A 19,020-nucleotide genomic window follows, 5' to 3' on the forward strand; every position below is an offset into this window, starting at 1 on the left:
TACGATTTTATGGATGTCTTTCACGATTGTAGGATGGTCCCCTTCGTTTTTTGGTTTTATTTTTGTTACCCTTGACTATGGGGGGAGGCCCCACCTGCGCGTGCACGCGGCCCTCTCCCCCCATGTGAGTTTGTGTTTTCTTGTTCTTCTTCTTACACCTTGTTTAGCTACTCCTTTGTGGGAGGGAGGGCCATGCATGGCTTCTCCCCCCTGGAAGACTCTTAAGGGGGGGGGAGCCCACTAGGCTTCTTCCCCTTAAGGAAGGCCCATTAGGGAATCCTTCCCCCTTCCTTTATCCATAAAAAGAAGGGAGGGGGGAAGGCATCGCCCTAGGGGAGACTTTTGTTGTTCATGAATGAAGAAAATAGAATAGTATGTTTCTTTAGTTTCCACTTGGTTTCATGATAACATGATAAAAGCATATATATTTTCATATATTTTAGATTTCTTGGTATTATTAATTTAGAATTTATCATGTTATCACTGTAATTAACTAAATATTTATGCACTAGCTATAAATTCTACTTTTTGCACATTATAGTTATTTTTGAGTCAACTTCTTAACTTCTTTGAAGTCAAGAAGTTGTAGTACTGATGAGTATTACACAGCTTCACATGTGCAGAAACTTACAGGAATGAGAAGATTGTAACTCTTAAAGAGTTGGGGAACTTGTGTGAGCTTAGTGATTCTACAAAGAGGCTTGAAAGGATCAAGGGGAGTTGTGGACCATCGAAGGAGAAATCCGAGGAATATGGGCCACTATCTGACCTGTCCATTGGGCTCTCAAAAGCCTTATAAAGAAAGAAGCTAAGGATTACAAGGGGAAGCTCCCAACGAATGGAGAAAAAGAGGCATAATGGAATGTAAAGATAATAGGAAAAGCCCAAAAGGGCATTTTATTAATTCTCCTAATTTATAAATATATTTTTTCCCCATCAATTCTCCTCATTCTGGATGTGCTCTAGCAAGTGGCTGGACAACAGGACAAGGCATTTTTCAGAATCCAGGTTGTTCAACCTGCTTAATGTAAGTTTATTGAAGTTTTCTCGAAATCTCTTCTCTCGTTTGCATTGAAAAATGCCTGATCCTGGTGAAATATAAGGATCCATACTTGAGAGGAAGCATTGAGGGCTCAGTAAACTTGCATTGTGGTTTTAGGATCTTAGATTTCTAATTTCTCTATCATTTCCCATCCATTTACCATAAAAATCCATCACTTCCTCACACTAAACACTCATTTTCTCAACTTTCTCTTTAGAATAGGTTTTATCCCTCTCTAGTCCTTTATCCATATCCCTAGTTACTCCCCTAAAAATTTCATAAAAAATATTTTTCACTTGCACTTTAAAATTCTGTCTCAAACTCCTTCTACACTCTCTCTTCATCTTCTCTCTCTATCTCCTCATTTTGGCATTTTCTCTCCGTAGAATTGGTTTTTTCTCCCACTATAACTTCATCCATATCCATAGTTCATCCCCTAAAATTTTAATAATATAATTATAGTGGTTTTTTGGTGTAAATCAAAATACATAAAAATATCATTTTATCTAAAACTATCTCTACATCTCTACATCACCTCTTTATTTTCTCTCTCTATCTCTTCATTTTCTCTCTCTATCCTCTCATTTCGACAGTTTATGCCTCTAAACACATTTATTACACCCTCTAAAATATCTTCCCTATCTCTCTCTAGATCCTTGAGCATTCTCTACTTTGAATTCCCAAAAAAATTACATTGAAATATCATTTTTCTCCTTTCAAACCTTCAATTTTCTGTCCACTAGCCGTCATTGTGCAGTGTGGTGCGGTCCCGTGCAGTGACTGTGCGGGAGGGTCAGCCCTCTGCTCGAAGGTCTGCGTGAGGGCAGTGCACATGACCGCAGGGCACAGGGTAGCCCTGTGCAGGACTTAGCCAATTCGGCTAAATCATGACCATTGGGTTAAGCCCAAATAATATTTTATAGTGGTTTTTTGGTGTAAATCAAAATACATAAAAATCTAAAAATTTTCCCTTTTGATTTATTTTGTTTAGAAAAAATGGGAAAATTAATGTAAAATATTATTTTATGTTTTTCTTTGTATTTTGGCTTTAACTTAAATCATTGGAAATTATAAAAAAAATTACCTAAAAATCTAGAAAAATCCAAGAAAGTGTATTTTTTACTTTCAAAATCATTGTCTTCACCCCAAGCTTGAGAAAACATTTTGAAATGAAATTTCTGCCTCTGTTTGGATCGACCCCTTACTTTCCCTATATTAATTATAGAGTATTTAAGTGAAAAGTTTTCATAATTATTGTTGGTTAAGTCTGAATCAAAACAACAACATAAAATCCCTAAATTCAGACTTATCATTGCCCTAGCAATTCAACTGTTCTTCCCCATCACTATTCCACTTCTTGTTCCCGATTGACGCCCTTCACGTTCTCTTTTCGTCGCACCTCGAAAGATGCCCGTCGAGATCCTAAGGTCGAAGCCGACTACTGACCACACCAGTGTTGGTGCGGCTACATCCCTCAGGATTCCTATGGACCCCTATCAAATCCATAAGAATTGCATTATTTCCTTGTCCCGGTCATCATCAACTACCCCTCGCCTGCATGGGTTGCGCTTCATGCAAGTGGCTGTGATCAACCTGACCATTTGCCTTTGCTTGTACCATGAGAAGACCGTGCTGAGGTGCCAGCGTGCATCCTGGGTGGTCTCCCCCCCACCCCTTTCAGACAAGTCAACCTAACGAAAGACCTCATCGCACATGCCCCTCCAAACTCGGCTGAAACTTCTGCTCCAAACATTACTCCCGACGAACAAGGGTGCTCGACTGGGTGGGTCGTCGAGTCACCAGACAGTACACGTCCCGGAATTTTTCACCCAAATGCCACGACCGATCGCTATTGAGATGAAAGGGAGGGCCACGACTCCTTGGATCGCGAGATGCTGATGATCGGCTCCCCCCCCCCCTTTCGTCGACGCCCGATACAATTCCACCGCCTTAGGTCCCTATTGGTTGTGACAGGGGCAAACCGTCAAATACGTTGGTGGGCCCAACTAGCTGCTATTATCCTAACGTCGGTCCCCCACCTTGACCACGGACAACTCATTCTCTCACAGTTCAAACTGCCGATGAGTTTGAAATTTCCCTTTGATCGATAGTTGATTGTTTGCCCTACGGTCCTCCATCGACAGTGCCCCTTTTAGACGTCTTGCGTGCCCGTTGACGACCGTGTTCCGGCATCCCCACTCAAGTCAGCCCTCTGCTCTAGCGGCTCTGCCCCCCACGAGATGTATATTATGTGGCCGTCTAGCCAGTCACACTACCATGTTTATTTAACTTCATTGAATAAAATATTTGTATTCATTATTATTCCATGTGATGTTTATAATGAAGTCCATGAATATGTGCAATGACTTAGTGAAGTATGATGAGATCATAATACAGTGATCACTAGTCTTTAAACATGTATTCTAAATAGTCATATTCGATAGATAGTCGAGACTGACATCGAATTATCTGGATAGAATAGAATTAGCTTATCCTACTGATACGATATGTATAGCTGATCATGTGGCTATTAGTGTGGCGACACTAAGGACAAATAGTGTGTGCTGTTTGGAGAAAGAGTTTACAGAATTGATCGTTATGAATCCTTGAATGGTATTATACCTGAACGTCAATCAGGTTGATTAAAGTCAAGGTTGTATAAGTGATCCACTGACCTGAGATACCAAGGACATCTCGTGAGTGGATAACTACGTTTTGACTATGACTTGTGAGCCTCTAATTACGGGACTCAAATAAGTTATATATCAGATGTAGTAAGAAGCTTATAGAGATGATTGACTCTAGGATGATGATGCAGAAAAATCCCTGGCCAGGGTAGTAGGATATTGGAGAAGTCATTCTCCAATGATCCACACCCTAAGTTGGTATCTTCTATAAACCATACACATCAATAGTAATCAAATGAAGGATTAGGGTTTGACTATAAACCATACCTTATGTCATTCGAGAGTCCCACGCGGATGATGTATTATATATGTACGGTAACCGGTGATGGTAAAGGTTCCATGAGAGGGTTCGAGACTACTTCGTATCTTCTAGAGCACGAGGTGTAGCTTGGCACTCCACGGGCTGGAAACTTAACCTATCGATTGGGTTAAATTGATCCTTATTTTATTAATCTATATGTTGATATATTTAATAAATAAGGTTGGCTAATAAATGTTATTGGGCTATTAAAGTTACCAACTAGAACGATACATGGCCCTAGAGGGTCACATGCACAATGTCATAAAGGCATTGGTGGATTTTTTTTACTTTGTAGGGTTTATGAGAAAAACCTTAAGTAAAATATGAAGAGGGAAAGGGGTTCGATTTAAGCACCCATGTAAGCCTTATTTGAGAGCCCCTCCCTTTCTCCACTCTCTTCTCCACTCATCCAAGGAAGAGTGTCTTCATGGTCAAGAGATCTTATAGATTTGAAGAAGAAGAAGACATGGCGATCCAAGCATCGAGTGATCGCGGGGATACTTCTAGAGGCCGGATGCTTGAACGGCTTCAAAACGATCTCAGAGCGGCAAAGTCAAGGGTGGAACGAGTTCCCTAAAAGGTACTTTCAATGTTTTGTTTTAAAGATTGATTCTGAATTGATCGACACGCTTTTGCATCCATGGAACATGTTTTCCATGTCCGAACAAAGGCACTGAAACCTTTCCATCATCAGCTCGATCGAGTTTTATCTCGTGTGGTCTCCAATTTAGTGCAACCGATGGGGCGCCATGACCCGGTGACAAAAGCCTGAAATTACAACATCTATGTTGTCGTGGGCTTTGTTCACTTCTACCAACAATTGTGTCACATCTGCACCGGAGGCCACAAGCTCTCAGGTTCTATTTCCTTCCCCTTATCTCAATAATATTATGTCATCTAGTGCTGTTTTGACTGCTCCTCTGGTCAAGAGATTTATTCGTGTCATAGGCTTAACCACCTTTCCTGAGATAGGAGAATTTTCTTGAAGGTGTTGGATCCATTCTTCATGTCGACGGCGCGGACATTTTTTTTGGACGGTGAACGTGTCTTACTCCGTCAGCCTTTCGGTCGATCACACCGGTTATCAAGAGCTTAGTCAGGCCACGGCATTTGTCTGTGTTGTCACCTGACTTTGGCCTCGGATCAGTCGGCTACTATGTGTTTTCTCATTGTTTTTACTATACTTGCACGCATCTTACCACGTTGTCGCATCACTTTCACAGTCGTTCCCTATGGTGTAGCACAAACCGCTTGAGCCAGTCGTCATGTTGCATCATCGAAGGGGGGACAACTGAAGGGGCCATAAGAGGAACCCTCGATTGTTTTTTTGGACTCTCGGTGGATTGAAAGAAAAAGAATTGTGAACTACTTTCCCTCTTTAAATCTATGTTCATGTGTTTTTTTTGGAACTCGCCAAGCTCCAGGCGGAATGTTTGGGGTTATAGAACAAGGTTAAGTTGGTGATCATCTCTGAAGAAGTAGGTAAACCTAAAGGTACTGAGTTACCAATTTTTTTTTTCCACCTTGGATTTTTCTCTCTTATTGTAGTGTGAATATTCAATTACTACTCATTGTTAAACTCTTAATGTATAAGCACGTGAATTAGGAGTTCATGTGTATGATGTTGTGACAGTAAGTACAATGAAAATTGGATAATAAAATATTCTATCACATAAGCAAGTTAAACTGCTAAATTCATAGGAATGTGCATGATCAATACATCTAAGAAAAAACCCCTCTATAGTTCCATTTTTTACTCACCATCCACATTATTACTAAGCTAAATGAGATGACGAGAATTGTATTCCATAAGCGTTGACATAAAGCAACGACCAAGATAGCACTTGAATTTCATAAGAAAACAATTGATGGCGCAGAGCAGCCTGAGTTCCCACAAGCGTCTTTAGAGACGCCAACAACATCACCAGCAACATCGCCAGGTCGTATTCAACCCTACCGGTACGCCAAGGCAACTGTGAAGACGCGGGGTTCAAATACCCTGGGTGAGAGCATGTTCGTACTTATCGATTTCTTTCAGTTTACGTCAGCATTTTCTCGTGTGCGGGCTCCTTTTTAATTCTGTTTTAGGGTGGGGTGGGAGCCTAAGCACTTGGAGTCCTTCCCCATTCCTCACTCCCTTCCCCTTTTATTTATTTTTATTCTCTTGTAATAGATGACCCATTCTATCAGGGCCCCTTAGTGGATCAACCTCTGCCCAGTCCCTCTCTTTTGTGTCCTCTTAGGGCCTATTTATCCCTCCTTTAGGGGAGAAGAAGGGTGCCCTGTTTCTCGGCGGACTTGTTTTTTTTTCTAAGAATTGTGTTGTTGAAGAAGAGAGCAGTCCTGCCTCCTAGAAGAAGAAGAAGAAGGGGGAAGCTGAAGGAAGGAGCAGCAGAGGAGGAGGATTCCCAGGGTGGGGAAGGGGAGTCGCCCAGTTCTGGTCGCCGGTACTCTCTCCTGTCCACGCGGTTTCTCAGTCTATCCCATGTAGCAAAATTCAGGATGTGTTTCCCCATTGATGACCGCATTTATCGACGATGGCCGACCGTGGTTGGAAGTTGTCGTCCACCTGCCTCCTCTCATGCGGCACTTGACTACCTCTAGAGTCGAGGAGTGTGCCAACCCAAACAGAAGCTGATTTACCTTTAATATCGATGAATGAGCATTTTGATGTTAAACACTTGCCTCTTCATTCCATATCTTTGAAAAGGAAAATGATTAGAGAAGTAAATATTATGCCAAATCTAACAAAGTTATTCTTCACTCATTGGCATAATCATCTTTTCAGTAATGAGAAAGTGAGTTTTCAACTTCAACAGGTTCAAGTAATCATGCTTAATAAATCGGTAATTTCATATTTTCTTATAAAAAAAATTTTATTTTCAGATTGGCATGATCATTTCATGGAAAACAAAAGTCTCTCTCTTATGGACATTGATTATACTATCCCATCTAAACCACTTGATACATCGTATTAGGGAAATATTTTCAAATATCTTTTTACGGGATCAGATTGGTATTCATGGATTATTTTATTCTGATGAAATCAAAATTTTATTGCATCGCTATCCATATTCTGAGAATAGAATTACTTGTATTAGTTTATAGGTATCATACATTCAGCTTAAGACCCAGTTTTTAGTTGAATACTCTTTAGCTTGTTCTTGATAAATTCCTTTCCTAGTAAAAAAATAAGAAAATAAAAAAAACAACAAAAAAAAGAAAGCCAAGTTTTGCATAACCTTGTCTTTTGTTTTTTTTCTTGCTTTGCTAGAAGCCTATGCAGAATAGGTCGCATAATCTAATTGGAAAGAGGTGGCATCATCTAACTGACAAGGTACAACAATGTCACTACACCCAAGGTTTGGCTTTCTAAATTTATATTTTTTAATTGCTTATTTTTGTTGTTACTTTCTAGTTTGGAACTGCATATAGATACATTCTTTAGTGACACCCATGAACAAACATAAGTGGGGGGTAGAGGTCATAGGAGTATATTTTCTTCGTCGGTTAAGAATTTTTCATAAATAAGGAAATTTTTCCTTGCTACACCATAGGAATAACTGAGATCGACAAAATGAGATAATCATTCAACTTTGTGCTAATTGTTAGATTGGGTAAGCTTTTTGTGCCATCGAATACCATTATAGGAGTGGCTCTGTACGCGAGTCTCTTTGGGGTTAAAGCTCAACATAGTCGGAGATTTTCTTCGCCAGTCTTTTTGTTAGTCTGAAATTCTCTCATCAATCCAATCGTTCTTCTAACATGGGAGTAGCCCATAACCAATGGTGAAGGTTAAGGGTATTATCACTCCAAATCTATTCGTGACCATGTGCAAGAACCAAACAAAGAGTGAAATAAGCTGCGCTACGACATACCCAATAAGTGGCGTCAACCGCAAATAAGTGCTCTGCACAAAAGTCGCTAGCAGCAATAAGGAATTAAGTGCTCCGCAGATAATAAGTGGCGTAAACCACATATGGTGATAAGCCTGATCTATTTTTACATAATCCTTGTACACGGGCCCCAGATAGAAGGAGTTCAGTTTAAGCCCTCAATACAAACACCAAAGGACGAGGGCAAAAAATCATGTAAAAAAAAGAATTCTTCTTTTTTGTTTTACCCCTTGGGCGTTGAGATTTAAAGACTATTGTTGAGAAAAACGAGGACCCTTTATGAACTACTTAATCTTTTCCATATAAGGTATGTTCTTTATAAGAAAAATTTGCATGGCACTTGAAGGGGAAACTTAAACGACCTGATATTATGATGCATCGAGGAAATTTGGACTTATCTCACCGTTAATATCTCAGTTATTGCTAAGGGACTAGCAATAGGTAATGTGGGGGGTTATGATAACATGCAAATAAGAGCTAATAAAGTGTTAAATTCATCATATTTTTGGGTTTTTAATGCTTTAAAACATTAATTTTAATGCATGTTATCATGATTTTAGGTCAAAAGAAGTGCTTTCTTAAAATTTAAGTTAAAGGACACTTTGGATGAATAACTAGATCAATGTATACATTTTAAACAGTTTAAAATGATGATTATAAGAATTTAAATGCTTTTAATGGACCTATTTCTATAAATAAATTGAAAGTAACAAATAAACTTATTTTCGAAGTTAATAAACATTTTTTTTCACATTAATAAATGGTCTTTACGACTTATTCCTGTTGTTTTTGAATAAGAATTGTTTCTTTATCGAAACTGGCCCTTATTGGGCCAGTTTAAGTGCTAAACGGATGCCAAATGCGCAGGAAACACACCCAGAAGGGCGCAGGCCAATCAGAAAAACCCTAGGCATCTTCAGTGCATGACACGCATGTACACATTAACGTGTGCATCGCACACCACACGTAGTGCCAATTAGAGGAGCTTTATATGCATTTGATGCATGACACTCACGTACACAGCTTCGTACGTGTTGCGCACCACACGTAGCACTACACGGACCAATCCCGTGCGACTTGACTCGCTGCGTGCAATGCAGCGAGTTAAGTTGCATTAAGCTTGCAAGGACTAATGAGATGGCAGATAGCTAGGTCCAGGCAAGCCACATTTGTGCGAAGCATCGGCGCACATAGCGCCATGGTATGCGGGGCGACGTAAGCATGGCACCACGTGGCCTAACCGCGCTGCATCTCTCACACTGCGTACAGCGTGCGAAGACGACAACCGTAACAGAATCGGAAGAACTTATTCTTCCGATTAAGCAGCGATAAAAAGGTAAATCAAAAAATTAAGCACTCATTCTTGATTTGTAGCTCAAGGAAAGACAGCCCAGCTCCCTTGAAGTCTCAAGAATCCACCAGGAGTGATTCAGAGTGCAAATTGGACCAGAATTTTGCAAATCCGGTGCCATATTCGTCCCCAAATCGAAGCATCAATTTGTGGAAAAATTCAGTCGTTCGTTGCGCGTGATTCTTTCTAATCGATTCAAAATCAATCCTGGTATCTCTAGGCCCTTATTGCTTCGATTTTACCCAAAATTTTACATTCAATTTAAGCAAATTTTCAGTTCTGTCATGCTCGCCGTTTCCCCTTAAATTCTGATTTTAATCATAGTTATTCGTAAATCTTGCCTTGTTTTTAATTCAGTTATATTCCTAGAGGAGTAATTAACAATTTCAAATGATATTCATCCCTTAAATCATCTTGTTTCATCTCGTATTTCTTAAATTTGAAAATTTGGAATCGTATTAATGATTTTCTAATTTAGGACATCTTTATAATTTCAAATCAATCAGGATAAAATTAAAGTATAATTAAAAGGATCCTCTTAATATTCTAAATTTGTGAGAAATAAATCAAATGAAAATACAAAACACTAGAAAATATTACCGTAGGGTTTCTAGTCCATAACAAATTTGGATAAATCCTCATAAAAAGATTGGTAATAATAATTGAGATCAAATTTCTTCTCCAAATCATTTTAATTCACAAAAAAAAACCAAAAACATAATTCAAACTGAATTAAATTCTTGGGTAAAATGAATAAGGAACACTAGTGATAGGTGTTTATTTGGAATTTAATGATTTAAACAATTCAATAAAAAGTAATGCTAAAATTCTAAAAATCTAGGATCAATTGATCACTCAAATAACCTAGTTAGGGGATTAGTTAGTAATTCTCATCAAGAATTTGTAACTAATCATAAAATCTGTTAAATCCGAGTAAAAACAGCTACTCCCTAATCCGATAAAAATTGAATTTCCCTATCGACTCCCTAGGGTTCGACCCCTTACTCAAGCATTAAGGGACAAACAAATTTTAGTGATTAAGTTCAAAAAAACCCTAAAATAACGACATATAAACACGTAATTTTTGAGCTTATCAGTCGCCGATCGAGTCTTGCTGGCAAGGGATTATTGTTGACTGCACCCACATACGGTCAGGATTGATGACGTGGTTTCCTCGATTGATCACCGACCCTGGTCAAGAGAATTATCGACCAGCCCGTGGACTGGTTGGCGTGGTCTCGGTCGTGGTCGAGAGGAGTGTCAACCTAGTTGTTGGGCTGGACGAGTGGTTTCCTCAATCTGGAATCCAGCCTAGTCGAGAGGAATATCGACCAAGCTCTAGGACTGGTCGAGTGGTTTCTTCGATATGTTACTTGTCCTGTTCGGGAGGACTCTCGATCAGGTTCTTGGCTGATAGTTTCATTGACCATGCTCGTTGGACCAGCTGAGACCCATCCCGATCAACAGTCCTCCGTCCGAGCATAGTCTTCGTCGGGGATCGTCTGGTCGAGAGTTTCCCATCTAGGTCACAGTGCAGACGACAACCCGCTCATCTGCACGGTCCACTACGGTTGGGAAGAGCTGACGAGCACTGCTTGTGGCACACTCGATTGCCGCTCACACAAGTTCCCATCTAGCTGTGATTAGAGCAGCTCAGTCTACGCAACACGCTGCACCACCGTTGTTGCCTCCGCAATCTTCCTCCATCTTGCCACTCTAGCTCAAGGCTGTCGAACCTCGCTGGTCCCCTTCTCCATCACCTCCCGCCTCTGACTTTGCTCACGATTGCTCCGGACGCATCAGAGCAGAAAGACTCTAGCTTGTAGACACCGATGAGTTACATTGTCTCTCTCTGCCTGCTCGTCACATTATTTTTTGTGATTGCCTCCACCATGCTTGGGTTAGATATAGGTGAGAGAGAAAGGTTGAGCATGAACTACAACAATCTTAAGCGTCTTACTAGTATGGGTTGAGTCCGCTCATCACGTGTGGGCCCCAACAGATTGATTCCGTTTGGCTCCAAAGTCATCCTCATCCCCTTTGACAAGGCTCGAGAGGTCACCCTTGTCGTCACCGGGTGACTTCGTCGGACTCAGAACTTGACACCTCGTGCTAGTTAGCACTTGCACGTACAACATCGAGGCTCATCACGACTTGCATCGTAGTTGCATTACCCACATAGGGTTTCTCCCATCAGACGCTGACACCATTGACGCTCAATACCACTATCCTATTATCGATACCGAGCCATCATACTCAGTGCCAATCGGACGACGTCCTCGACAACGTCCTCGACAATGTCCCTAATGACGTCTGACATCAACAATTGATGCATAGATTTTTGAGAACAACATTGCATTATATGGCTGATTGTGCGATGGGTAGACACGAAGTAGAAACGGTGTGAGCTTGTGCTTGGCATATGTTTGTTAAAAGATCTCCACACTAGGGAAAATATTAGTGATGCAGGACCACGTCCGAGACGAGGTCCAGCCGTCACCGAGGGGGCGACGCTCGGTGTCGAGATCGTGTCGGTGCGTGAAGGACACTCGAGGGGTTCGTCGGGCACGTGTCTCCTACGCGGGTGACCTACAATGAAATGATCGGGTAGGGATGTCGTACGTGCAGCTGCCCATGAACAGGGAGAGGCCGACGATCGGGGGTCGACGGGGTCGCTAGGAGATGGGTAGGGGCCTTCCGACCCTCGTCCAGATGGACGAGGTTGTTGCGGCGCCGAACGGGAGAACTCCCGCTGGGGTTTGCTCGCACAAGGCGGGCGAACCGACTCGTTCCAAAACCAAGAGAGAAACTCAATACGTCGTGATTTTCACTCGTCCTTTCATGCTCACCTGCGTTGAACCCGAGCGCGGTGGAGGCAATCGAAAGCGTACTGAAAGAAATAAATGACGAGATGATAGGGGACGACGTACCTAGTATTCGTCTGATGATATTCCGAGTAGTCTCAGTTGGCTCGATGCAGGTCGTCGGTGATGGGTCGGTTGTGGCAGGCGCACTCAAGTTGGCTGGTGTCGCATTGGCGGCGTGCGTGCGGGGGCGCTGGAACGGAGTGCTGGGTGCAACGCAGCGCGGGTGCGCGGCACAGAAATTGGGCACAACACAAGGCAGCAGTCGCGGCCCTCTCCCAAGGCACAACTCGGGCGATTGGCACGACATGGCGAGCGGTGTGCGGCGCGGGGTTATCGCGCAGTGCACCGGGGCGCGAGTCGTGGCGGGGATGCGGCAGAGCTTCAGGCCATGGGAGGGCCCGTGAGCGGCAAAGACCGGCAGTAGCGGCGAGTCTCGACGATGACGTTCGTGGTCCTCCCATACGTGATGGTGAAACCAGAGCATAGGCGGGTGGCGAGCTGTTGCAGCAGGTCGTGGGAGCTGTGGGGGGGGGGGGGAGCCGGGCGCCGGGATTGAACTCGTGCGGACGTGCACAAGGGCGGAGGTGCCGCTCAATGGTGCAACAAGCAGGGCTCGACGGACGGCGTCCCTCGGGTCCCCTGCACGGAGAGAAGAGCGCTGGCGGTCACGGGACTCGGGAAGGTGCACTTCACCTGCGGGAGACACGACGAGGGACCCTGGGGCGTCGCGGGCGGAGGTCCGCGGCGCAGGGACTGCGCTGTGGATCAAGGGCGCTCGGCAGCGCTAACGGCGTGCGGCGGTGCGGAGCGCGCGAGCTGCGGGCGCTAGTTGCGCTGTGGCGCGCCAGGGCGCGCGCGACCAGCGTGGAGGGGCAGCGGCGCTGTCGTCCTTCTCCTTCCCTGGCCTTCTTCCTCTGCTCCCCTTTCCTCCCCTTCCTCTTCGGCTCCTTCTTCTTCTGCTTCAACTGGTCGTAAGCCTAACTCCCCATCGTGATATAGCAAATTTCTTGTTTCAACAAAAAAACATCGTAGTCTGGTTTAGGGCAACCCTCTTCCCTTATATAGGGGGAAGTGGTGTGACCTACTTACACCAAAAGAAGAAGAGAAAAGAAAACCCAAGGACACATAAAGGGAAATCCTATGACCTAGGACCAAGGAGATGGAACAACAAGGAAGAAGAGAATGAACGAGAGGGAAGGGGAGAGGGGATCCAGATAGGATTATCCTCTCGCCTTACATGTGAGCATGACGATTTCAAAACGACAAAATGACGAAGACTAAAGCAAAATGACGAGTGAAGAAAGACGTAAAGATAGCGATACGACATGCGTACCGTCGTGCGTACCGTCGCCTTGGCTTCCCGAGCGGGCTGAACGCGGACGACCGGTGCTGTCGAGGGCGGCGGTGACGTCTCCGAAGACGTATCTGGGGCTGGGGCTGGTGCCGTCGGGGCCGATGGTGACGTCTCCAAAGACGTTTCAGTGGCTGCTGGGGGGCTGCGCCATCAATCCCCGTGGGGTCAGAAGAACTCGAGTCCTGCGAGTTAGGTGCGTCGAAGGGCAGCGGGTGGAGTAGATCCGGTCGAAGGCGTCGGATCTCTGCCTCTGAAATCCACGTGTTGTCTGCGCTAGTGCGTCCCATCCATCGTACCAAGAACCTCCTCGAGACCTCGTTCTCTACATAGTCAATTATCTCCTGCAGTACATAGTCGATTGCCTCGTGCCAATCGGGTGAAACAAACGGGGGAGTGGTCGCGGCAAGCTCCCGCACACTGAATGGGTCTAGAGAGGCCGGGGTGTGGGGGTGAGAAGGGGTTCAGTATGGAGCCAGATTCGCCACGTTGAACGTGGAGCTTATTCCCCACATAGGAGGAATCTCGACGACGTAGGCATTTTCGCCCACCCTTCGGAGGATCGAGAACGGGCCGGCACTAAGGGCATGTAGCTTCGTAGCTGTCCCGGGAGAATATCTCTCCGGTCTGAGCCTAACCATCACTAGGTCTCCCACATCGAAGACTCGGGGTCGACGGTACAAGTCGCCAGACTGCTTGTACAATGCATTTTGGCTCGTGATCCTATCATGAATATGCTGATGCAATGCAGAAATATGCTGGGCGAATGCAATGCCGTCCTCGGATACCCTAACATGCGGGTCAACAGGTGCTAAGTCTAGTGAGCGACGAGGGGCCTGGCCATAGATGATCTCAAACGGGCTCGACCCGATGGTGTGGTTCACCGATGAGTTGTAGGCGAACTCGGCGCGAGGGATGATCAAATCCCACGTCGTGAGGTGTTTGCCCACTAAAGACCGTAGTAGGTTGCCCAAGCTACGATTGACGACCTCTGTCTGACCGTTGGTCTGCGGATGGTAGGCAGTCGAGAACTTGAGCCGTGTGCTGAGAAGACTCCACAAGGTCTTTCAGAAGTAGCTCGTGAAGCGGACGTCTCGATCGGACACGATCAAAGATGGTAGTCCATGGAGGCGCACAATTTCTCGGAAGAATAATTGTGCGACTTTTGTGGCGTCGGACGTCTTCGCGCAGGGCACGAAGTGCACCATCTTCGAGAACCTGTCAACGACAACCATGCTGGAGTCGTGTCGTTTTGCTGTCCGGGGAAGTCCTAGAACAAAATTCATGCTAACGTCATCCCATGGACGCTTGGGCGTCGGTAGCGGGGTGTATGACCCGGCGCTCTTCTTGACCTATTTGGCCAAGGCGCATACGCGGCACTGGGCAACGATGTTGCCGATGTCACATTTCAGTGACAGCCAGTAGAAATGGTACTCTACAGCAGAGATGATCTTGTCGCGTCTGAAGTGACCGCTGAGACCACCGGCGTGACATTCCCACGTGAGGAAGTTGCGTAGTGACATGCGGGCACGCAGAGTCTGTTCTGATAGAACAGGTAATCGTCCGTGATGACATAGTCTTGGTAGTCGCGGGACGGTCCCTGTCAAACTCGTGCGATAATCGGCCCGAAGTCGGGGCAGCTGTCGTATCCATCTCTGATAGTCTCGAACCCGAGGACTTTCACCCTCATGATGTTGAGCACGTCTGCTCATCGGCTAAGTGCATCGACGACGACGTTGTCCTTGCCGTTCTTGTGCTTGATGACGAAGGAATAGTCATGTAGGTACTCATTCCATCGTGCGTGTCGGTCGCTCAACTTCTGTTGGGAGTGTAGGTATTTGAGCGCCTTGTGATCTGAGAAGAGCACCAACTCCTTCGAAAGGAGATAATGTCGCCAATGTCGTAGGGCTTGAACGACTGCGTAGAACTCCTTGTCGTACGTTGAGTATCGTAGTCTCGCGTCCTGGCTGAGGACACCACCGATCCCGATGCCCGAGGTGTCGCACGTAACCTCGAACACCTTCCTGAAGTCGGGTAGGCGGAGGACATGCGCCTGCGTCATCAAGAGCTTTACGTGTTGGAAAGCTCGCTCGGCGGCGGGGGTCCAAGTGAACGGTTCCACCTTGAGGCAGTCGGTGATGGGAGCCGTGACAGAACTGAAGTTCTGTACGAAGCGTCGGTAGAATGTGGCGAGGCAGATGAAGCTCCGTACGTCGTGAAGACTGGCTGGTTACGGTCACGATGTGATGGCCCGGACCTTGTCCGGGTCCGCGGCAACGCCCTGGGCGGATATGATGAACCTGAGGAAGGAGACTTACGATGTGAGGAAGCTACACTTCTTAGGGTGCGTGTACAACTGTTCGCGCCGGAGGACGGTGCAGACCTGTCGAAGATGGTCGAGGTGTTCCTCCCTCGACTGGCTATAGATGAGGATGTCGTCGAAGTAGACGACGATGAACCTCCCGATAAAGGCGCACAATATCTCATTCATGAAACACTGGAAGGTACTCGACGCGTTTGCAGAGGCCGAAGGGCATGACTCTCCACTCGTATAACCCGTCCTTTATCTTAAAGGCGGTCTTCCATTCATCCCCGGGACGAATCCGAACCTGCTGGTAGCCACTGCGTAGATCTATCTTCGAGAAGATAGTGGCTCCAGCCATCATGTCGAAGAGGTCCTGGATGCGCGGAATGGGAAAACGGTATCGTACCGTTATCTTGTTGATGGTGCGACTATCGCAGCACATGCGCCATGTGACGTCCTTCTTTGGAGCGAGTAGTGCCAGTACGGCGCACGGACTGAGGCTCTCCTGTATGAGGCCCTTCGCGAGTAGCTCGCGGACTTGCCGTAATAGGTCCTTGTATCTTTGCGGCTCCATGTGATAGTGTGGCGAATTCGGCAATGAGTCGCCGGGCACGAGGTCGATCGCGTGCTGGATGCTACGCATCGACGGTAGTTCGCTGGGTAGCTCCTCGGGGAACACCTCACCAAACTCCGATACAATGGCGTCGACCTCTAGGACTCGGGGCTCTACGGGTGGGTCGGCGGAGACATCAAGGGTGACGGCGAGGCATAGGGGCGTGTCGTCGCCCTCGTGGCCCAAGTCTCGGGCGAACAAGGGGCCTCGAACAAGCATGAGCCCTATGGGCTTGGTCGGGGCCGGCTTGTTCGCCAGCTTCATCGTGTACGGGTGCCAAGTGACCCGTCGTCCCTGGTAAAAGAACGAACACGTGTTCGTCCTTCCGGCTAGAGTGACGTCGTGGTCATATAGCCAGGGACGGCCCAAGATGATGCTTCCCACCTTCATGGGAAGTACGTCACAGAGGACGTTCTCATCGTAGGCGCTAACCTTCAATGGTAAGTGGCACTGGCTCTTCACCGGGAGCGATGAAGCGTCGATCCACGACACGTCGTAGGGAGTCAGGTGGGGTATCGGGGTTAGCCCAAGTCGGAGAACCATGGGATCGGATATGGCATTGATGCAACTTCCGCTGTCGACAATCAATTTACACACCTTGTCGTTGATCTTGACATAGGTGTAAAAGATCGAGGTGCGGAGCGATGCGTCTGCCGTAGGGTCCGGTCGGGGCACCACAAGAGTGGTCCAAACAGGAGGGGCGACTCAAGGTGGTGGTCGCGTCCTGCTAGCACTAGGCTGGTCAATGGCTATGTTCGCTAGCGAGCGATCCGTGACGCGTGGCGCCGGTGTCAGAGAAGCGCGAGGAACCGTGATCTTGATGTACCCGATCTGTCCATCGGGTTCCTCATACTCGATGGCGAACTCCTCATCTCCATGGTAGTGATCATCCAATGGCTCATCCATGTCCTCCGTATAGCCGGGGTTGACGTCTCCCATGTCGATCAACAGCGCTGACGATGGGCACTGACTTGCCCTGTGCCCTCTCCCTTGGCACTTGAAGCACATGAGGTGTGCTTGGCTGACGGTGATACTACGGGTCAGAGTGTCATTCCTGACGACCCGAGCAGGTGGGTTAGGACCCATGGAAGTGGCGGGGGCGACTCCTTGCCCCCGGTAGTTGGAGTAGTCCGTATGATCGTGAGCGGGGTAGTCCGCGTGGGGGCGGGTCGAACCGGTGTGGCTCGGGGCGCGGTGGTCGCGCTAGGTGGTGTCACCTCGTCACTCGGAGGATCCATGTGCTCGACTAGGTGATACGCCTCGCCCACCTCAGCCGCGTTGCACTTGAGGACCTCATTGGGCAGGGCTGGTCGGAGCCCGTGGGCGAAGAGTCCAACGATGACTCGCAGGGAATCGGCAACGCATACGACACTCCTCGGACGCCTCGATATATTCTGTCACGGAGAGTCGACCTTGCTTAAGGTTGAGCCAGGTGAGGAACAAAGACATCTGGTACTGTCGAGGAACATACTTGCTCCATAGCTTTTGTGCCATGTCGACCGAAGATGTGATGGGTCATCCTCGTCGCTCGGCGATGACGTGCTCGTTCTCCCAGAATATCTTGGCTTGCCCACCAAGCCTCGTCTCCATGTATTCGACACAGAGGTCATCGTCCATGTGGTACCATCAAAAGTAGGAGTTCATGTTCGACTCCCAGTCCATGAACTCCTTGTGTTTTCGTGAACCCTCGAAGACGGCGACGTCGGCACGTACGCTCCTCTGGATGCGGGCACGGTGCTCCTCCTGTCATTGCTCCTCATCATCCGAGTGCCGATTGGGCACCACGTAGTCCTCGAGACGCGGGTTGACACGAGGGCGCGGCCCTCAAGCATCGCACGGGGTGCGTGACGGGGGGTAGTGTCGTCCCTCTCGTACCGGCGGTGTGGGGGCAAGTAGAGGTTGTCACGGTGGGCAGGTATGTCTGCTACTTGCGGGCGATCGCGAGGCCGGACGGGTTCGTCTCGGCGCGCCAGGTGGTTGGCGTCCAGGTCGCGATCTTGACGTCAGACGTAGTGGTCCGTCCGGGCCAGACGGTCGGCCATGTACTCGTGGGCGTAGTCGTCCCGCGGAGGTGGCCTATCCCTGGCGCAAGCGTCATACGGGTCACGCCACCGGTCTCGATCTATATGTCTGAGGTATGGGACATCGTCGTAACATCAATCGTACGCCTCTTACACGTCTTCAACTTCATCGTAGGGGCTCCTCCATCGAGGCGCGTATCGGTCGACCCACGGTGGGTTGTGTCGTAGTCCTCGAGCGGGGAACGCGGGTCCGAGTCTGTGTACGGGGGATTGGGGGCGCTCGAGCATCCGCTCCATGCGCTCCATCCGGGCGGTCATGGTGCGAAAGGACGCCCCTTGGTCGTCATGCGGGTCCTCCTAGGGTGGAAACTGGCGGTGTACTCCTCGCCCGCGAGTAGCGGTGCTCTAGGGCGTGTCCTCATCAACGGGAGCCTTCCCATATGGTTGAGGGCGTATGGCCGCCTCTTCGTCATAATCACTAGGGGGGACTCGCCGCGAGGGGGCGGTGAGACGCAGGGAGAGATCCGTAGCCCACGAGGCGTACTAGTGGGATCTCATGGTCCGGATGACTCGGGAGCACCCGTAA

Source organism: Wolffia australiana, chromosome 5 (genome assembly GCF_029677425.1).
Source record: "Wolffia australiana isolate 7733 chromosome 5, ASM2967742v1".
Classification (NCBI taxonomy): Eukaryota; Viridiplantae; Streptophyta; class Magnoliopsida; order Alismatales; family Araceae; genus Wolffia; species Wolffia australiana.